Here is a 22,915-nt window from a genome sequence, read left to right on the forward strand (position 1 = left end):
TACCAGCCTCATTTTCCTCAGTCACTTAGTTTATATTGCTATGGATAGACTACTTGTGGATAGACTACTACACCTTTGACTGTCCAGGCATGCTGGGTGTTGTAGTTTTGCAACAGCTGGAGACACACTGGTTGAGGAACGCTGCCCCAGTTAGTGGCATCTGTTGGTACCAGCCTCATTTTTCCTCAGTCACTTAGTTTATATTGCTATGGATAGACTACTTGTGGATAGACTACTACGCCTTTGGCTGACCGGGAATGCTGGGAGTTGTAGTTTTGCAACAGCTGGAGACACACTGATTGGGGAATGCTGCCCCAGTAAGTGGCATCTGTTGGTAGCAGCCTCATTTTTCTCAGTCAGGCTGGGTTCACACTACGTTTTCCCCCATACGGGAGCGCATACGGCAGGGGGAGCTAAAACCTCGCGCTCCCGTATGCCTTCGTATGCGCTCCCGTGTGTCATTCATTTCAATGAGCCGGCCGGAGTGAAACGTTCGGTCCGGTCGGCTCATTTTTGCGCCGTATGCGCTTTTCCCCCGGACCTAAAACTGTGGTCAACCACAGTTTGAGGTGCGGTCGTAAAAGCGCATACGGCGCAAAAATGAGCCGACCGGACCGAACGTTTTACTCCGGCCGGCTCATTGAAATGAATGACACACGGGAGCGCATACGAAGGCACACGGGAGCGCAAGGTTTCAGCTCCCCCCTGCCGTATGCGCTCCCGTATGGGAGAAAACGTAGTGTGAACCCACCCTCACATGGTTTATATCTCTATGGATAGACTACTTTTGGTTCTAAAAATCTGTTTGTTTTAGGGTAAATAATGGCTTAGCCAGTAAGGCTGCTAGGAAGCCGGATCTGTCTAGCACCGAAATAAAAGACAGTTAGTAAGTAAATTTTAAGAGGAATTTATGAACAAGGGTGCACCTGTAAAAATTTGCGGTGCGGTGCGTTGTTATTTTGCGCCATCACTGTTCTAAAATGATCAACTAATTTTGCGCTCTGCAGGGAGCGGGGTTAGAAGATGCACTGGCTGGTACACTAAGTTTAATCAGTTGCTCAAAAATGATTTGTGTCCCAGATATAACCCGAAACTCCCAGATATTGGGCAGTGTCCCGTTTTTCTGGGAATACTATTAGTCCGACTTGTCCTTTGAATTCCAGCTCAGTGCTATGTTTTAAGGATACTCAGCCAGGATTGTGTGGCGCTATGCCAGGAGTGATTAACAGAGCTGAGCCCCAGAGAGTCCACTGTCTTACAAGGAAGTGTCTGCCTCTGGAAGGAGCACTATGGGGGCTGCAGGAGTGATGGCGTTATGGGTGCCTGTCTGAAGCTGTACCGTTATATTGCAGGTAACCTGACAACACGTCCCCCTGTGAACACACATTAACATCAGATCAATATAGGGCCAACCGAAGATGCCCTTTAAAGGGGTACTCCGGTGGAAAACCTTTTTTTTTTTTCTTTAAATCCACTAGTGCCAGAAAGTAAAACAGATTTGTAAGTTACTTCTCTTTAAAAATCTTACTCCTTCCAGTACATATCAGTTGCTTTATGCTCCACAGGAACTTGTGTAGTTCTTTCCAGTCTGACCGCAGTGCTCTCTGCTGACACATCTGTATATGACAGGAACTGTCAAGAGTAGGAAAGGTTTGCTATGGGGATGCTCCTACTCTGGACAGTTCCTGACATGGATAGAGGTGTCTGTAGAGAGCACCGTGGTCAAACTGGAAAGAACTATACAACTTCCTGTGGAGCATACAGCAGCTGTTAAGTACTGGAAGGATTAAGATTTTTAATAGAAGTAATTTACAAGTCTGTTTAAAAAATAAATAAATAATGTTTTCCAGAGTACACCTTTTAAAAGTGTAGCCTTACATATCCTATTGCAGCATGCTACCTACATATCTCCACAAATAGTATCCCTCCAAAGCAGGGGTCAAAAAAATAACAGTATGTCATTTACTGGATCCTCCTATAACAGTGTATCATGTACAAACCCAACCATAAGTGTGTCATCCGCAGATCCCCATAATTGTGTCATGCATGCATCCCCCTTAGGGTGCGTTCACACGCTCTTTGTTTTTGCGGGTTTTCCGCTGCGTATTTGAAAGTGGGCGGGCTCTTCTTGGCTGTCCATAGCAGATTGTCCGCCGCAGTCCCTACTGACTTCAATGGGGCGTGCGGCGGATTTTCCATAGCGTAAATTCCTCCGTGGAAAATCTGCTGCGGATAGCCGAGTGGAGCCTGCACCCTTTCAAGTACTCAGCGGAAAACCCGCAAAAACGAGCATGTGAACGCACCCTTAAGTGTCATCCACATATCCCCCAATAACAATGTGCCATCCAGGGATCCCCCATAACTTATGACCTGATCAGTTATAACTACTGTAGAGTTACTATCTGGCTGGTAAGCCAATGGCCTACAGGTATCATTACCTGAAGTCTAGGGCAGCATTTAATATGTAAGCACCATATTAATCTCCATTAATTGTTAGAAATGACCCGAATAGCTTAGACTAAATCCACACTTCGTACCTGTCCCCGTTTATTGTATCCGTGGGCATCCCGCTCAAAACGGAAAAATACTGTTAACAGGAGCAGCAGACCCCACTCATTTCTGTGGCCAAATTGAGTCACATAGTTACTCTGTTCAAGCCATATCCGCTATTTTAAACAACAAAAATGGGGGCTGTTGCAATCTTAAAATTGTCCATACATCCTGAAAGGAGTCACTAGGTGCTCCACTTCACAGTATACATTGGCATCCTGTTTTTGGCGAGATGCTTCCGGATACAATGCAGTGTGGACCTAGCCTTAGAACTATCGTTCAGCCTAGAGAAGAACAAGCCAAACGGCTGCTTGGCTGACACAAAATTATTAAAATTCTTCTCAAACACTGAATAATTCCCAGATTGCCTTGTAAAGCCACTCCCCAAGAACTGCCATACCCTAACCACACACTCTTTTTACCCTCATAAACATGGCAAGTGCATTTTTTTTCCCCAGAAAAGGTGGTGGCCCTGGGCACGATATGTCAGACCTGCTAGAGTACCAAAGGGGAATTATTGTTGGTGCTCGCCTACTTGGATCATCTGTGACTTAAGAGGCCACTGTGGTCAAAGGTTGGGGGCGAGGGACAGAAGACCTCTTTGTCAAATTGTAGATCAGAACACAAAACTATAGTCCCTCAAACTAATTAAAAGTTTAAAGGGGCACTCCGGTGGAAAACAAATGTTTTCAAATCAACTGGTGCCAGTAAACAGATCTGTACATTTCTTCAATATAAAAATCTTAAAGGACAACTGCAGCGTTATTACACTTATCCTCTATCCACAGGATATAAGTGTTTGACCGCTGGGACCCCCTGCTATCTCCTGAACGGGGCCCCCGCATTAGTGCTCAGTGAGAGCGCTAATGTGCGTAGCGTCGAACTAGAGAGGTCGACGGTTCCGCCCCCTCCCCATACATTTCTATGGGAGAGGCAAGAATGCTGCCTCCCTGCCTCTCCCATAGAACTACATGGAGGAGGCGGCCCCGTGCAGGAAATCGTGGGAAGTCCCAGCATTCGGACCCCCCCCCCCCCCCCCCCCCCCCGCAATCAAACACTTATTCCCTATCCTGCAGACAGGGGATAAGTTGTTTTCGGCCACAGATGGCCTTTAAAGGGGTACTACCGTGCTGACAACTTATCCCCTTTCTAAAGGATAGGGGATAAGTTGCCTGATCGCGTGGCGGGAGCCCGTGCGATCAGGCAACTTATCCCCTATCCTTCAGCTAGGGGATAAGTTGTCAGCACGGTAGTACCCCTTTAATCCTTCTAGTACTTATCAGTTGCTGTATGCTCCAGAGGAAGTTGTGTAGTTCTTTCCAGTCTGGCCACAGTGCTCTCTGCTGCCACCTCTGTCCATGTCAGGGACTGTCTAGAGCAGGAGAGGTTTGCTGTGGGGATTTGCTCCTACTCTGGACAGTTCCCGACATGGACAGAGGTGTCAGCAGAGAGCACTGTGGTCAGACAGAAAAGAACTACACAACTATACAGCAGAAGATAAGTACTGGATGGCTTAACATTTTAGAAATAGAAGTATTTGTACAAATCTGTATAACTTTCTGGCACTTGTTGATTTAAAAAAAGGATGATGAAAATGAAGTAAAGCATCCATCTTGGCTAGCCCGCTACCAGACTTGTATAACTGCTGTATCTACCAGATAAGTATCTTGCTTCAGATAGCAGATTGCTGGCTTCCTGAGGAGTGGCTGGGGATTGCTGCCTATCATTCTGTACTGGAAGATCTCCCTTAGACTTGTTGGGGGGGATTTATCAAAGGATTTAGACTGGTTTTTCCTGTCTAAATTTTTCGCACAGAAAGTTGCAGTCTTAATCTGTGCGACTTTTCTGCGACTTTTGCTCTAGAGGATTTTTAGAACATGATGCATTGTAGTCTATTTTAGACGGAAAAATGCATTGGTGCTGAATTTATCAAAAGCGACTTTTCATCGGCTGAAAGTACGCCGAAATGTCAGACCATGCTGGAGCAGGTTTAAATACAGTCTAAAGCATAGATCTCGAATTTATCAAGAGCCGTACGCCTTATAAATTAGGCGCACAATAGACCAGCCTAACCCTATGTAGTTTGGTCTATATTGATGCGGGACATAGACAACTTTGGTAAATCTCCCCCGTTGACTTGATGAGATTTATGAGCCCCCAGTATACAGTTTTATTCATCTTTGTATGGAAATAGTAACCTGTTATATGTGTGCTCAGCATTTATTGTCTTTTATTTATTACATAGCCTTACAAGATTTCTATTGCTTCTTTTTATTTTTTTAACCTCTTAAAGGGGTACTCCGGTGAAAACCTTTTTTTCTTTTAAATCAACTGGTGCCAGAAAGTTAAACATATTTGTAAATTACTTCTATTAAAAAATCTTAATCCTTCCAGTACTTATTAGCTGCTGAATGCTACAGAGGAAATTCCTTTCTTTTTGGAACACTGATGACATCACAAGCACAGTGCTCTCTGCTGACATCTCTGTCCATTTTTGCAACCGTGCACAGCAGATGTATGCTAAGGGCAGCATGGTGGCTCAGTGGTTGGCACTGCTGCCTTGCAGTGCTGGGGCCTTGGGTTCAAATCCCACTAAGGACAACAATAAATAAAGAGTTATTATTATTATTATTATAATGACGTCAGCCATTGAGCACTGTGCTCGTGATGTCATCAGAGAGAATTCCAAAAAGAAAATAATTTCCTCTGTAGTGTTCAGCAGCTAATAAGTACAGGAAGGATTAAGATTTTTTAATACAAGTAATTTACAAATCTGTTTAACTTTCTGGCACCAGTTGATTTAAAAGAAAAAAGGTTTTCACCGGAGTACCCCTTTAAGGACTCAGGGCATACCTGTACGCCCTGAGCCCGGTCCCATAGTGAAAAACGGGGTCACACCGGGTCGGTCCCGGCTAACAGCCGGGACCCTGGGCTAACAGCGTGCGGCATCGATCGTTGTGCCGCGCTGTTAACCCTTCAGACGCGGCGATCAAAGTTCACTGCCGCGTCTGAAAATGAAAGTAAACGCTTCCCGGCAGCTCCGTCGGGCTGATCGAGACATCGCGATAAAATCGCGATGTTCTGATCAGCTGGGACGCAGACGGAGGTCTCCTTACCTGTCTCCGCGGCGTACGATCGTCGATTGATTGCTCCAAGCCGTAGCTACAGGCTTGAGCAATCGAGCCCCTATCTCACTCATCCGTGCAAAGCTATGGCTTTGCAGGGATCAGGGTAAAAGATCAGTGTGTGCAGTGCTATATGTCCCTATGGGAGCTATAACACTGCAAAAAAAAAGTGGAAAAAAAAAGTTAACAAAGGTCATTTAACCCCTTCCCTAATAAAAGTTTGAATAACCCCCCTTTTCCCATAAAAAAAAAAAAAACTGTGTAAATAAAGATAAACATATGTGGTATCACCGAGTGCGAAAATGTCCGATCTATAAAAATATATCGTTAATTAAATCGCACGGTCAATGGCGTGCGCGCAAAAAAATTCCAAAGTCCAAAATAACGTATTTTTGGTCACTTTTTATATCATGAAAAAATGAATAAAAAGCGATCAAAAAGTCGGATCAATACAAAAAGGGTACCAATAAATACTTCAGAACACGGCACAAAAAATTAGTCCTCATACCGGCCCGTACGCGGAAAAATAAAAAAGTTATAGGGGTTAGAAGATGAGAATTTTTAACATATAATTTTCCTGCATGTAGTTATGATTTTTTTCCAAAGTACGACAATATCCAACCTATATAAGTAGGGTATCATTTTAATCGTATGGACCTACAGAATAATAAGGTGTCATTTTTACCGAAAAATGCACTGCGTAGGAACGGAAGCCCCCAAAAGTTACAAAATGAATTTTTTTCTTCAAATTTGTCGCACAATGATTTTTTTTCCCGTTTCGCCGTGGATTTTTTTGTAAAATGACTAATGTCACTGCAAAGTAGAATTAGTGGTGCACAAAAAATAAGCCATAATATGGATTTTTAGGTGCAAAATTGAAAGCGTTATGATTTTTAGAAGGTGATGAGGAAAAAATGAAAATGCAAAAACGGAAAAACGCTGAGTCCTTAAGGGGTTAAACTACATCTGCTCCCATTGTATACATATTAGTACTGGGATCCCACCACTTTTTTCCTTCTGTTGTTAGGAGTAGGTTCCCTTAAACCAGTTTTTCATCTGCCTTTTTAAAAATAGTATGTAATTTTGTATTCTGTCTTGTTTATTACAAAAAGTGATTGATGTCCTAAATGTCCTTAAAGGGGTACTCCGTTTTTATTTATTTATTTATTTTTTTTTAAATCACCTGGTGCCAGATTTGTAAATTACTTCTATTAAAAAATATTTGTCCTTCTAGTACTTATTAGCCGCTGTATGCTACAGAGGAAATTATTTTCTTTTTGAATTTCTTTTTTGTCTGCTGACACCCGATGCCCGTATCAGGAACTGTCCAGAGCAGGAGAAAAAATGTTTTCCACTGGAGTACCCCTTTAAGGAAGGACCCATTTTTTACCTTAATGACCAGGCTCTATTTTATTCTAAATTTGACATGTCTCTTTAAATGGTAATAACTTTAGAATGCCTTTTCTGGGCAGAGCAATTCTGAGTTTTTTTGTGACATATTGTACTTTATAAATGGTGCATTTTTGTTGACACGTTGCATTTTTTTGTGAAAAACTCCAAAATAGTGTGAAAAACTGGAAAATTTCTGGCCTTTAAAAATTTTTTTTTTATGGTGTTCACAATGTGATAAAAGTGATGTCATATTTATTCCGTGGGTCAGTGCAATTATGGCGATACACATATTAAATAGCTTTTTACATTCTTTTTCCTTTTCTGAGCAACATTCTTTTTCTCCCTTTCATGTGTTATCATTTTCCAACAGCTTTTGTCTGACGCTATTGAGTTAGGGCTTATTTTTTGCGGGACAAGCTGTAATTTTTATTGGTATAATTTTTGCAATACATGCTACCTTTTTGATTTTTTTTATTCCATTGGCTTTTATTTTTATTTATTTTTACACCGTTCACCGTGCAGGATAATTTACATTATAGCTTTATAGTACATGTCATTACGGACGTGGCAATACCTAGCGGCCCAGATTTATCAAACTATGTGAGAGAAAAAGTGGAGTGATTTTCCCACAGCAACCAATCACAGCTCAGCTTTCACTTTACCAGAGCTCGTTAGCTGAGCTGTGATTGGTTGCTTTGGGAAAATCACTAAATTTTTCTCTCACACAGTTTGATAAATCTGGGCCAATGTGTATATGATTTGTGTTTGTTTGTTTTGACAATACAGGGCTTTAATTGGGAAAGGGGCATTTTTTTTTCCCACTTGCACAGTATAACCTGATGAGCTGCACACACTACGCCCTGTGCGATCCAGCCTGTGGCTGAATCTCACAGGCTTCCGTAGCTGGCAGACAGGTGGCCATCAGCTGCCCTCCTGTTGCCATAGCAACCAGCGGCGCTGCCACTGATGGTGAACAGGGGGAGCACCCTCCCCCTGTCAACACCATAGATGCCGTAATCAGGATCGATCACGGCATTTATGTGGTTAATGCTGCTGGGACCGGCACGATCGCGGCCCCGGCAGCTGCGGTGGGACCTCGGCTGTGATTGACAGCAGGGTCCTGTCGCCAATCTGCTAAGCTGCGCGTGGCAGAGCAGGAGATCAGCAGGACGTATGCATATGTCCCAGCGCGTGAACATTTTGGGCACTGTAGATATGCATATGGTGTAGATCTGACACACTCGGGATATGGAAGAGGTGTCGTTATGGGTTTGGATATGACAGGTGGTACTCACGTGGAAATAACAAGTCCATGAAGATAGTAAGAATACAAAGAGTATAATGGAGCACTCACCCGGTGAACCGGACTTCCAAACCCATACGAGTGTCCACTTCAGACTAAAGTGGGGAGGCGGCAGGGGAAATCGGGGGAGTTCAGACGCTGGCCACGGACCGTATCACGCTGCTTGGCACTTCGTCAGGCCTCACTTGCGTCATCACGCATACTCCATGGATTTTAACCCCGTCTGAAAAAAATGCAGGTGCGTAAAGTGCATTAACATGCTTAACTAATTCAGTGCTGAATAAAAGTAATTTTGTGGTTTAAAAACAATAGAATATGATGCAAGTGTGAACAGGGACTAGAATAAGAAGGATTATAATAGAGCTCCCCACTCGTTATTAACATTAAGCCCCATGGGGCCACTAGCCTCTAATCTGTGGATACATCTCGATTCTTTCAGGAGTAAGGTTTGATGTTCATCCTTTCTAGAGATGTCACGATACCATTTTTTTTAAGACCGAGTACCGATACTTTAAAGGGATATTCCAGATTTTTTTTATTTGACTATGCTAAAGGGGCTGTAAAGTTAGTGTAGTTCACAATATAGTGTCTGTACCTGTGTGTGACCGTTTTCTCACAATTCTTATGTGATTTTCACCCCAATATTTATTTTCAACAGCATCCAAAATGACTGTTGTCTCAGATTTTTCCCAGGTTGCAATGCGGCCGAGACCTGACTCACTAGTCAGCTGATGACAGGGAACCTGTCTGCTTATAAATTGAAGTTAGTGCAGGTGACTATGCTGTAAGATTGCCTTTAATAGCAGGTAGATTCCCCTTGCAGACATTAGTAGCAGCCCCCCTGTAGACCGCAGCCCCCCCCTAGTAGACAGCACCCCCCCATGTAGACAGCACCCCCCCCCCCCCTTATAGACAGCACGCCCCCCTGTAGACATTAGTAGCAGCCCCCTTGTAGACCACAGCCTCCCTTGTAAACAGCAAGTCCCACATTAGACAGCAAGGCCTCCCTTAGGACAGCAGGGTCCCCCTTAGGACAGCAGGGCCACCTTTAGACTTTAGTAGCAGGCCCCCCTGTAGACCACAGCCCCCCTGCAGACGTTAGTAGCAGGCCCCCTTTAGACAGCAGGGCCCCGTAGACAGCAGTCCTCACCCTTGTGGACAGCTCACCATGCGGCTGTCCTCTGACGGGTGCTGCCGCTCCGCTGCCCAGTTCTCCCATCCGCATCGTGGCGTTCTGTGGAGGAGCATTTGACATACACGTCACTCCTCCGTAGCGTTATGCTGGGAGCGGTGGAGGAGGTGGAGTGACGTGTGTGTCACACACTCCTCCATAGAACGCCATGATGCGGACGGGAGAGTGGGGCAGCGGAGCTGCAACAGGTATCAGGGACATTGAACGAGTCCCCGAAACCATGGAAATGGCTAGTATCGGCCCCGATACTGATACTAGTATCGGTATCGGGACATCCCTAATCCTTTCCATGATGTGCCTTGTTAATTTGTTCCATTGCTGCAAATTTGAATTCCTTCTGCCCATTGTTGTGATGTTTAAGCATATGTTGAATACATTTTGTGGAGCCTTTTCCAGTTGTCAATGACCGCATATGTTTGCGAATGCGATGAAATAGGGGGCAGATGGTCTTCCTGATGTAGTGCATTGCATATAGTAGACAACATATTTAGACCTACATGTCATTGTTTGTTTAATAAGCACAGCCTCCTAATTTTTGAATTTAGTTTGATTTAATGTTCATGTCGCAAAAGGCGCATGAACCGCAGGCAGAACTGCCTGTCCGGCTACATTCTTCCAACTAAGTTCTCTTCCTGGTACTTGCTTTTTTATCTTTGCTCTTCAAGTAATCATTAATGGTTTTATTTCGCCTATAATTTACAATTGGTTTTTGGACCATAATTTCAGAAACATCTGGATCACTTTGCAACATGTACCAGTTTGAGAATATGGCTTGTTTTATTCTTTCGTTCATTGGAGTGTTTTTAAATGTAAAAACTGCTCTTTTAACTTGCCTCTTGATAGTATTACTTCCACTTATTAATTGTTCTCTTGGGATGGCATGAATTTTTCTCCTGGCCTGTGCCAACAATCTACCGGAATAACCCCTAGCAACCAGGCGATTGGATAATTAATCTGCTTGTTGTGCAAACATTTTAGGATCTGAATTAACCCCTTAAGGACCAGGCCATTTTACACCTTAAGGACCAGAGCGTTTTTTGCAATTCTGACCACTGTCACTTTAAACATTAATAACTCTGGAATGCTTTTAGTTATCATTCTGATTCTGAGATAGTTTTTTCGTGACATATTCTACTTTAACTTAGTGGTAAAATTTTATGGTAACTTGCATCCTTTCTTGGTGAAAAATCCAAAAATTTGATGAAAAAAAAATGAAAATTTTGCCTTTTTCTAACTTTGAAGCTCTCTGCTTGTAAGGAAAATGGATATTCAAAATAAAACATTTTTGGGTTCACATAAACAATATGTCTTCTTTATGTTTGCATCATAAAATTTATGAGTTTTTACTTTTGGAAGACACCAGAGAGCTTCAAAGTTCAGCAGCAATTTGGAAATTTTTCACAAAATTTTCAAACTCGCTATTTTTCAGGGACCAGTTCAGGTTTGAAGTGGATTTGAAGGGTCTTCATATTAGAAATACCCCATAAATGACCCCATTATAAAAACTACACCCCCCAAAGTATTCAAAATGACATTCAATAAGTGTATTAACCCTTTAGGTGTTTCACAGGAATAGCAGAAAAGTCATTTTTTACACTCGCATGTTCTTGTAGACCCAATTTTTGAATTTTTGCAATTGGTAGAAAGGAGAAAATTTTTACTTGTATTTGAAACCCAATTTCTCTCGAGTAAGCACATACCTCATTTGTCTATGTTAATTGTTCGGCGGGCGCAGTAGAGGGCTCAGAAGGGAAGGAGTGACAAATGGTTTTTGGGGGGCATGTCACCTTTAGGAAGCCCCTATGGTGCCAGGACAGCAAACAAAAACCACATGGCATACCATTTTGGAAACGACCCCTCGGGGAATGTAAAAAGGGGTAAAGTGAACCTTAATACCCTACAGGTGTTTCACGACTTTTGCATATGTAAAAAAAAAAAATAATAATTTTATCCTAAAATGCTTGGTTTCCCAAAATGTTTACATTTTTAAAAAGGGTAATAGCAGAAAATACCCCCCAAAATTTGAAGCACAATTTCTCCCGATTCAGAAAACACCCCATATGGGGGTGAAAAGTGCTCTGCTGGCGCACTACAGGTCTCAGAAGAGAAGGAGTCACATTTGGCTTTTTGAAAGCAAATTTTGCTCTGGGGGCATGCCGCATTTAGGAAGCCCCTATGGTGCCAGGACAGCAAAAAAAAAAACCACATGGCATACCATTTTGGAAACTAGACCCCTCGGGGAACGTAACAAGGGGTAATGTGAACCTTAATACCCCACAGGTGATTCACAACTTTTGCATATGTAAAAAAAAAAAAATTTTACCTAAAATGCTTGGTTTCCCAAAAATTTTACATTTTTAAAAAGGGTAATAGCAGAAAATACCCCCCAAAATTTGTAACACAATTTCTCCCGAGTACGGCGATACCCCATATGTGGCCCTAAACTGTTGCCTTGAAATACGACAGGGCTCCAAAGTGAGAGCGCCATGCGCATTTGAGGCCTAAATTAGGGACTTGCATAGGGGTGGACATAGGGGTATTCTACGCCAGTGATTCCCAAACAGGGTGCCTCCAGCTGTTGTAAAACTCCCAGCATGCCTGGACAGTCAACGGCTGTCCGACAATACTGGGAGTAGTTGTTTTGCAACAGCTGGAGGCTCCGTTTTGGAAACAGTGGCGTACCAGACGTTTTTCATTTTTATTGGGGAGGGGGGCTGTGTAAGGGAATGTGTATATGTAGTGTTTTTTTTACTTTTTATTTTATTTTGTGGTAGTGTAGTGTTTTTAGGGTACAGTCGAACGGGCGGGGGTTCACAGTAGTTTCTCGCTGGCAGTTTGAGCTGCAGCAGAAAATTTGCCGCAGCTCAAACTTGCAGCCGGATACTTACTGTAATCCTCCGCCCATGTGAGTGTACCCTGTACATTCACATTGGGGGGAACATCCAGCTGTTGCAAAACTACAACTCCGAGCATGTACGGTCTATAAGTGCATGCTGGGAGTTGTAGTTTTGCAACAGCTGGAGGCACACTGGTTGTGAAACACCGAGTTTGGCAACAAACTCAGTGTTTTGCAACCAGTGTGCCTTCAGCTGTTGCAAAAGCTACAACCCCCAGCATGTACGGACAGCGGAAGGGCATGCTGGGTGTTGTAGTTATGCAACAGCGGGAGGCATACTACTTTGGCTGGGGATGCTGGGGATTGTAGTTATGCAACAGCTGGAGACACACTGGTTTGCTACTTAACTCAGTGTGCCTTCAGCTGTTGCAAAACTACAACTCTCAGCAGTCACCGACAGCCAACGGGCATGCTGGGAGTTGTAGTTATGCAACCAGCAGATGCACCACTACAACTCCCAGCATGCACTTTAGCTGTTTGTGCAAGCTGGGAGTTGTAGTTACAACTTCCCGTGAGGGAATGCTGGGAGTTGTGGTGGTCTGCCTCCTCCTGTTGCATAACTTCAGCTCCCAGCATGCCCTTTTTGCATGCTGGGAGCTGTTGCTAAGCAACAGCAGGAGGCTGTCACTCACCTCCTGCTGCTGATCGACGCTGCAGGTCAGTCCCGCCGCCGTCGTCGCTCCTGGGGCCCCGATCCCAACATTAACGCCGGGGATCGGGGTCCCCAGCACCCGGGGTGCACGTCCCGCACCCGCTCACGTCCTCCGGAAGAGGGGCGGAGCGGGTGCGGGAGTGACACCCGCAGCAGCACCCTGATTGGTCGGCCGGGAATCCGGCCGACGAATCAGGGCGATCGTGAGGTGGCACCAGTGCCACCTCACCCCTGCAGGCTCTGGCTGTTCGGGGCCGTCTCTGACGGCCCCGATCAGCCAGTAATTCCGGGTCACTGGAGACCCGATTGACCCGGAATCGCCGCAGATCGCTGGACTGAATTGTCCAGCGATCTGCGGCCATCGCCGACATGGGGGGGCATAATGACGCCCCTGGGCGATATGCCGCGATGCCTGCTGAACGATTTCAGCAGGCATCGGGCACCGGCTCCCCTCCGGCTAGCGGCGGGGGGCCGTGAATGGACAGGACGTACTCCTACGTCCTCGGTCCTTAAGGACTCGGAAACGGGGGCGTAGGAGTACGTCCATTGTCCTTAAGGGGTTAATCCGTTTCAACCGGACTAATTGACTGTAGGGAATGCTGATTTTTGTTTTGTGAGGATGTGAAGAGTCAAAATGTAAAATGGCATTACGAGCTGTTTCTTTTCTAAATCCTGACATGTTACCCTCCCTAACCTCTAGTTTAACGTCTAAGAACTCTAAAGAATTACCCCCAAAGACAGATGTAAAGATCATATTTTCCTCATTAATATCATTCAAATAAGATTTGAACTCTGTCGGGGACCCTGACCACACGATAAGAATATCGTCCACATATCGAAGTATTAATTGAATGTGGTGGAGGAAAGGGTTTAACGACTTGAAAATATAGTTCTGTTAAAAAATTGCCAGAAATATATTGGCAAAAACACAGGATACTGGGGTCCCCAGTAATTGTCTGAACTAAACTCCACCACATTCAAAGCAATTATTATTGAGTACAAATGAGGTTTCTTCTGCAATAAATCGAACGAAACCCGGCGATTTGTTGGCTGAAGACAAAAATGTCCTTATAGGCTGTACACTCGCATCCAAAGAGTAGCGAGTGTACAGGCTTTCAATGTCAATAGATGCCAAACTAAATCCTTCTGACCATATAAAATGTTGAAGTGCCGATATCAAGTCGCCTGAGTCTTTTACATATGTGGGAATTTGTTTCTGTAATGGAGAAATGAGCCAATCGATGTAACTGGATAATGCTTGGGTGGGAGAATTTATGGCGGACACAATTGGGTGACCGGGTGGGGGATTTTGACCTTTATGGATTTTTAGGCAAGATATACATGTGCGGTTTTGATGGATATGTAGGAATGAGCTTTTCAGCTATTTTTTTCACTAATCATCCCAACCTCTACTTGCTTCCAAAGGAAGCTCCGTAGCTAATCCACAATTTTATTTGTGGGATCGTTGGGCCATTTTTCATAAACTGAAGAGTTACTCAACTGTTTTTTAATTTCTGTCTTCTTTGTCCCCCCTGGACACCACTACATTCTCATTTCTTTAAAGCCAATCTAGCGCTTGTTGTTCACCTTTTGTTATATTAAATCCTGCCTTAGGATACTGCCTTACACACTGCTTGGTAAAAAGTGTCAATGGAGTTGCCTGGAATTATGGGAGGATTAAACGTGGACTGATTGCCACCTCTAAAAAAGCTATTGTCCTCTTCTCTGAGGGGGCTCCTCTGTACCTTCAGCTTCATCCCATAATTCCATCAGGTCCTTGATTTTCTGATAGTCGTCTGGATCCAGACCTTTGGCTATCCAAAATCCCAAGGGACCTATAGAGCACTGCATTTCTCCCCCCAGTGGTAAGGATTCTTTTTTTATTCATTTTTTGTTTAGGCATGATGGTGAAGTGTTTTTTCAAGTTGATTTTTCTAATTGCTTTAACCTGTTCAGGACGCAGGGTGTATGCATACGCCCTGCATCCCGAGTACTTAAGGATGTAGGGCGTATGGATATGCCCGTGGGAATTCTAGTCCCTGCCGCTAGCTGGTGGGGGACCGGACCGGGATGCCTGCTGAAATCATTCAGCAGGCATCCCGGCACATCGCAGAGGGGGGGTCCTGAGACACCCCCCCCCCCCATGTCGGCGATCAAAGGAAAGCGCATGTCAATTCAGACATGCGATTTTCTGCTATTCCGGGCTGATCGGGTCTCTGGTGACCCGATCGCCTGGAAAATAGGGATGATCGGAGCTGTCAGTGACAGCCCCGATCATCCTGAGGGATAGGAGCGAGGTTGCAGTGCTGCAGCCTCCCTCCTATCCCCTGCCATTAGTCAGCGATGAGTGCTGACCAATGGCAGTTGAAGACGGGGGGTTGCCATGGAAACCCCCGCTCTGCCCACCCCTGAATGTCGGGCAGAACGGGGGGAGAAGATGGCGGCCGGTACCTGCAAAGAAGATGCCGTGGGGACTGCCGATCGTTGGTGACATCAGTGGAGATCAGCGGTGCAGGTAGGGAGGCGACGGTGTAGAGCATCAAGGAAGATGGCAGTAAAGCGATCTTTACTGCTGCATTCCTAGTGGTTGCCAAACTACAACTCCCAGCATGCCCAGACAGCCAAAAGCTGTCTGGGCATGCTGGGAGTTGTAGTTTTGCAACTTCTGGAGGGTCACAGTTTGGAGACCACTATTACAGTGGTGCCCAAACGGTAGCCCTTCAGATGTTGCAAAACTACAACTCTCAGCATGCCTAGACTGACCAGGCATGCTGGGAGTTGTAGTTCTGTAACATCTGTCCCTTCAGATTTTGCAATTTTCATGAAAATTTTGAAAATTGCTGCTATACTTTGAAGCCCTCTAAAGTTTTCAAAAAGTAAAAATATGTCCATTTTATGATGCCAACATAAAGTAGACATATTGTATTTGTGAATCAATATAACATTTATTTGGAATGTCCATTTTCCTTACAAACAGAGAGTTTCAAAGTTAGAAAGGATGCAAGTAACAACGAAAATTTACCGCTAAAATAATGTAGAATATGTCGTGAAAAAAACAATCTCAGAATCAGAATAATTGGTAAAAGCATCTTAGAGTTATTAATGCTTAAAGTGACAGTGGTCAGAATTGCAAAAAAGGGCTGCGTCCTTAAGGTGAAAATGAGCTGCGTCCTTAACCCCTTCCCGCAGAATGTCATATATAAACGCCGGGTTGTGCAGTGCGTTCGCGCATCCCGGCGTTTATAAATGACATTCAGTTAACCCGGCGATGCGCAGCATCGCACGGGTTAACTGGCAGAAGTCCCGCTGTTTCCAGCAGGGGAAAACTTCTGCTTCACCCCTCAGGACCATCCATTGATGGTCCTGGTCAGCGATCACTGTGATTGCTCCCTGTGGACCAATCACAGTGATCTGGGGTGAAAGTTCAGATCCCCCGCACTGCCCGCCCCTGGAAGTCGGGCAGAACGGGGGACGAAGGCTGCAGGGGCTCGCGGGGACCTGCGGCACACGGGGGAACACGTGGGGACTGGCGGACTTACCTGGAGCAGCGGCAGGACCGAGGATCAGCGGCAGGACCGGCCACGTGGACGAGCAGCGACGGGACCGGCAGGTAAGTATATGGTCCACAGAAGCAGCAGTGAAGATCTTCACTGCTGCTTCTAGGAGTCTGAAAACTACAACTCCCAGCATGCCTAGACAGCCTTTGGCTGTCTGGGCATGCTGGGAGTTGTAGTTTTGCAACATCTGGAGGGCCCCAGTTTGGAGACCATTGTATAATGGTCTCCAATCTGTGCTCTTCCAGCTGTTGCAAAACTACAACTCCCAGCATGCACTGACTGTCCAGGCATGCTGGGAGTTTTAGTTAAGCAACATCTGGCCCTTCAGATGTTGCCGAACTACAACTCCCAGCATGCCCTTCAGCTGTCTGGGCATGCTGGGAGTTGTAGTTTTGCAACAGCTGGAGACACACTGGTTGGGAAACATTGTTTCTAACTCAGTGTTTCCTATCCTGTGTGCCTCCAGCTGTTGCAAAACTATAACTCCCAGCATGCACTAAAAGACCATGCATGCTGGGAGTTGTAGTTTTGCAACATCTGGAGGGCCCCAGTTTGGAGACCATTGTATAATGGTCTCCAATCTGTGCTCTTCCAGCTGTTGCAAAACTACAACTCCCAGTATGCACTGACTGTCCAGGCATGCTAGGAGTTTTAGTTCAGCAACATCTGGCCCTTCAGATGTTGCCGAACTACAACTCCCAGCATGCCCTTCAGCTGTCTGGGCATGCTGGGAGTTGTAGTTTTGCAACAACTGGAGACACACTGGTTGGGAAACATTGTCTGTTTCTAACTCAGTGTTTCCTAACCTGTGTACCTCCAGCTGTTGCAAAACTATGACTCCCAGCATGCACTAACAGACCATGCATGCTGGGAGTTGTGGTTTTGCAACAGCTGATGCCCCCCCCGCCCCGCCACCCCCGTGAATGTACAGGGTACATTCACATGGGCGAGGCTTTTACAGTGGGTTTCTCGCATCTTGAGATGCAGCAAATTTTGCGCTGGGAAACTCGCTGTAATCCCCCGCCCATGTGACTGTACCCTAAAAACACTACACTACACGAACACAAAATAAAATAAAAAGTTAAAAACACTACATATACACATACCCCTACATAGCCCCCCCTCCCCCAATAAGAACGTCCGGTACACCACTGTTTCCAAAGCAGAGCCTCCAGCTGTTGAAAAACAACAACTCCCAGTATTGTCGGACAGCCGTTGACTGTCCAGGCAAGCTGGGAGTTTTGCAACAGCTGGAGGCACCCTGTTTGGGAATCACTGGCGTAGAATACCCCTATGTCCACCCCTATGCAAATCCCTAATTTAGGCCTCAAATGCACATGGCGCTCTCACTTTGGAGCCCTGTCGTATTTCAGGGCAACAGTTTAGGGTCACATATGGGGTATCGCTGTACTCGGGAGAAATTGCATTACAAGGTTTGGGGGGCTTTTTCTTCTTTAACCCTTCATGAAAAGGAAATGTTGGGGTCTACACCAGAATGTTAGTGTAAAAATGTTTTAGTTTTTACACTAACATGCTGATGTTTCCCTATACTTTACATTTTCACAAGAGGTAAAAGGGATAAAAGCCCCCCAAAATTTGTAACGCAATTTCTCCCGACTACAGAGATACCCCATATGTGAGCGCAAAGTGCTCTGGGGGCGCACAACAAGGTCCAGAAGGGAGAGCGCACCTTGTACATTTGAGGTGATTTGCACAGGGGTGGCTGATTGTTACAGCGGTTTTGACAAACGCAAAAAAAAAAAAAAAACCCACATGTGACCCCATTTCGGAAACGACACCCCTCACGGAATGTAATGAGGGGTGCAGTGAGAATTTACCCCCCACAGGTGTCTGACGGATCTTTGGAACAGTGGTCCATGAAAATGAAAACTTGTACAGCCCACTGTTCCAAAGATCTGTCAGACACCAGTGGGGGGCAAATGCTCACTGTACCCCTTGTTACGTTCCTCAAGGGGTCTAGTTTCCAAAATGGTATGCCATGTGTGTTTTTTTTTTTGCTGTTCTGGCACCTTAGGGGCTTCCTAAATGCGACATGCTCCCCGAGCAAAATTTGCTCTCAAAAAGCCAAATATGACTCCTTCTCTTCTGAGCATTGTAGTTCGCCCATAGTGCACTTCAGGTCAACTTATGGGGTACCTCCATACTCAGAAGAGATGGGGTTACAAATTTTGGGGGGTATTTTCTGCTATTAACCCTTGCAAAAAGGTGAAATTAGGGGGGAAACACATTTTAGTGGAAATTTATTTTTTATTTTTTTACATATGCAAAAGTCGTGAAACACCTGTGGGGTAATAAGGCTCACTTTATTCCTTATTACATTCCTCAAGGGGTCTAGTTTCCAAAATGGTATGCCATGTGTTTTTTTTTGCTGTTCTGGCACCATAGGGGCTTCCTAAATGTGACATGCCCCCCGAGCAAAATTTGCTCTCAAAAAGCCAAATATGACTCCTCCTCTTCTGAGCATTGTAGTTCGCCCATAGTGCACTTCAGGTCAACTTATGGGGTACCTCCATACTCAGAAGAGAAGGGGTTACAAATATTGAGGGGTATTTCCTGCTATTAACCCTTGGAAAAATGTGAAATGTGGGGGGAAACACACATTTTAGTGAAAAAAAAAATATTTTTTTACATATGCAAAAGTCGTGAAACACCTGTGGGGTATTAAGGCTCACTTTATTCCTTGTTATGTTCCTCAAGGGGTCTAGTTTCCAAAATGGTATGCCATGTGAGGGTTTTTTTCTGTTCTGGCACCATAAGGGCTTCCTAAATGCAACATGCCCCCCAAAAACCATTTCAGAAAAACGTACTCTCCAAAATCCCCTTATCGCTCTTTCCCTTCTGAGCCCTCTACTGCGCCCGCCGAACACTTTACATAGACATATGAGGTATGTGCTTACTCGAGAGAAATCAGGCTACAAATATAAGTATACATTTTCTCCTTTTACCCCTTGTAAAAATTCAAAAATTGGGTCTACAAGAACATGCGAGTGTAAAAAATGAAGTTTGTGAATTTTCTCCTTCACTTTGCTTCTATTCCTGTGAAACACCTAAAGGGTTAAAATGATGACTGAATGTCATTTTGAATACTTTGGGGGGTCCAGTTTTTATAATGGGGTCTTTTGTGGGGTATTTCTAATAAGAAGACCCTTCAAATCCACTTCAAACCTGAACTGGTCCCTGAAAAATAGTGAGTTTGAAAATTTTGTGAAAAATTGGAAAATTGCTGCTGAACTTTGAAGCCCTCTGGTGTCTTCCAAAAGTAAAAACTCGTCACTTTTATGATACAGACATAAAATAGACATATTGTATATGTGAATAAAAATTTTTTTTATTTGTAATATACATTTTCCTTACAAGCAGAGAGCTTCAAAGTTAGAAAAATGCAAAATTTTCAAATTTTTCATCAAATTTTAGGATTTTTCACAAGGAAAGGATGCAAGTTACCACAAAAATTTACCACCATGTTAAAGTAGAATATGTCACGAAAAAACAATCTCGGAATCAGAATGATAACTAAAAGCATTCCAGAGTTATTAATGTTTAAAGTGACAGTGGTCAGATGTGCAAAAAACGCTCTGGTCCTTAAGGCCAAAATGGGCTTGGTCCTGAAGGGGTTAAGGGGTTAAATAAATCTTCAAACATCGGAAAATCAAAGTCCTCTTTTAGGCCGAAATTAAGGCCTTTATTCAGAACCGATTCGCAATCGGGGGATAAGACTATGTCGGTTAGGGAGGGTAACCTGTACTATCAGGATTTAGAAAGGAAACAGCTCGTAATGTAATTTTACATTTTGACTCTTCACATCCTCACAAAACAAAAATCAGCTTTCCCTATAATCAATTAGTCTGTTTGAAACGGATTAATTCAGATCCTAAAATGTTTGCACAACAAGCAGATTAATTATCCAATCGCCTGGTTGCTAGGGGTTACACCGGTAGAGTGTTGGCACAGGCCAGGAGAAAAATTGATGCCATCCCAAGAGAACAATTAATAAGTGGAAGTAATACTATCAAGATGCAAGTTAAAAGACCGTTTTTTTTACATTTAAAAACACTCCAATGAACGAAAGAATATAAACAAGCCACATTGTCAAACTGGTACATGTTGCAAAATGATCCAGATGTTTCTGAAATTACGGTCCAAAAACCAATTGTAAATTATAGGCGAAATAAAACCATTAATGATTACTTGAAGAGCAAAGATAAAAAAAAAAAAGCAGGTACCAGGAAGAGAACTTGGTTGGAAGAATGTAGCCGGACAGGCAGTTTTGCCTGCGGTTCATGCGCCTTTTGCGACATGAACATTAAATCAAACGTTCTAAAATTAGGAGGCTGTGCAGTAAATATTAAACAATGACATGTAGGCCTAAATATGTTGTCTACTGTATGCAATGCACATGTGGCTATTACTACATTGGGAAGACCATCCGCCTCCTACTTCATTCGCGAACATACGGGGTAGTTGTCAACTGGAAAAGGCTCCACAAAATGTATTGAACATATGCTTAAACATCACAATAATGGGCAAAAGGAATTAAAATTCCCAGCAATGGAACAAATTAACAAAGCACATTATGGAAAGGATAAACATCAAACCTTACTCCTGAAAGAATCGAGAAGGATCCTCAGATTAGAGGCTACTGGTCCCATGGGGTTTAATCATAATAACGAGTGGGGAGCTCTATTATAATCCTTCTTATTCTAGTCCCTGTTCACACTTGCATCATATTCTATTGTTTTCAAACCACAAAATTTATTTTGTTCAGCACTGAATTAGTTAATCATGTTAATGCACTTTACACACCTGCATTTTTTTCAGATGGGGTTAAATCCATGGAGTATGCGTGACGACGCAGGTGCGGCCTGACAAAGCGCCAAGCGGTGGATACGGTCTGTGGCCAGCATCTGAACTCCCCCGGTTTCACCTGCCGCCTCCCCGCTCTAGTCCAAAGTGGACACTCGTATGGGTTCGGAAGTCTGGTTCACCGGGTGAGTGCTCAGTTCTACTCTTTGTTATCTTGCTTTTCTAATTTTTTTAGTTTTCTACCTTGATATTGCTCTGTATTTTCTGCTCAGTCAGATTTACAGACTAGGAAGGGGCGTTACCCAGAAGGCTGTGACATCATCTAAAGCCATACAGGGGAGAGCTTCCTCCCTCACTCTGCTACACACAGCCCATAGCAGTTTAGTGTGAGATGAGCTCTTATTGGATAAGGCTGTCCCCCCCCCCCCCCCCCCCCACCCCCCCCCCTCAGCATTTCCTGATTTTGGACTTCTGCCAGTCCATGCAAAAGATGGGGGAAAATGTGCTCTGGACAAGTAGGGAGACACCTAGTGGCAGCTTTTTTTAAACACAAATAAAACATAAAAAAACGTAATTTCTTTTTAAACAATGTATATATATAAAAAAAAAACTTATTTACCATAAGGAGTGCAATAGCAAAACTTTGTTTTAATGAGAGTGCTCATTTAATTTTCTCCTTTTTTTTTTTTTTTTTTGCTAAATATTACTTGCAGGTATAGGACTCTATTTCAGATTTTTTTTTTGTGTAGTATTCTTCTCGTTGGCCTGAAACGTTGGATGTCCCTCTTTGAGAGTAGATTTCCACCACCTGCTTCCATCAATGAATTAGCATTGGTATTAGTTAGAGTGACATAAAATTGACATAAATGCTGTCCATGATTTACATTTGGCTGTGTGAGCTGCAGGAAGTGCTCTAGTTATATTGTTCACCCCTGTAAATTCTTTCTTTATATTTCTCATTCCTTTTAAATCTGGCTTTGGCTCAAAAAGTAATGAAAAGCTGTATGTGAACCCCCTTCAGCCTTTTTCGCAAACACACTTTTACGTGGCTTTATTGTGTTGAAAAGCCTCCTAAGGGTCTATTCACATATACCGTATCCTGCACATATTTGATGCACAGTCATTTAGTTTACATTGAACTCTGCAGCTTCAAATCCTGCACATCAAATTTGCGCAGGATACTGTACGTGTGAATAGACCCTAAAAAGCCAGCCTTTTTCTACTTTATTTTATTTTCTATACCGCTTTGTGATGTTTTTTCAAAATAGGGAATTTCAATGCATGTTCTTTGGTTGTGTATTTCCCTGTTACAAATAATGATTCAAGGATTTCCTTTCAAGCATGTGAAAAAGGGTCAGAAAAATGCACAAAAAACACAACCAGTTTTTAAGGACCGAAATAACGCAGCCCGTACTGGCTCAATA

At 43.9% G+C, this 22,915-nt stretch overlaps 1 protein-coding gene across 3 annotated transcripts in view; it reads left to right on the plus strand.

Moving 5' to 3' along the window:
- Positions 1–22,915, plus strand: part of LOC130356430 (uncharacterized) — a 628,644-nt gene that overhangs the window by 390,767 nt on the left and 214,962 nt on the right. Inside the window, exons 2-3 of one of the 3 annotated variants that reach the window (XM_056557977.1) lie at positions 1,164–1,352; positions 21,507–21,676. The exons of 1 other annotated variant lie outside the window; for it this stretch is intronic. The gene's annotated coding sequence lies outside the window, so the exon portion shown is untranslated. The remainder of the gene's footprint in view (positions 1–1,163; positions 1,353–21,506; positions 21,677–22,915) is intronic. One more of the 3 variants, XM_056557978.1, reaches the window with a different exon arrangement.

Source organism: Hyla sarda, chromosome 2 (genome assembly GCF_029499605.1).
Source record: "Hyla sarda isolate aHylSar1 chromosome 2, aHylSar1.hap1, whole genome shotgun sequence".
NCBI lineage: Eukaryota > Metazoa > Chordata > Amphibia > Anura > Hylidae > Hyla > Hyla sarda.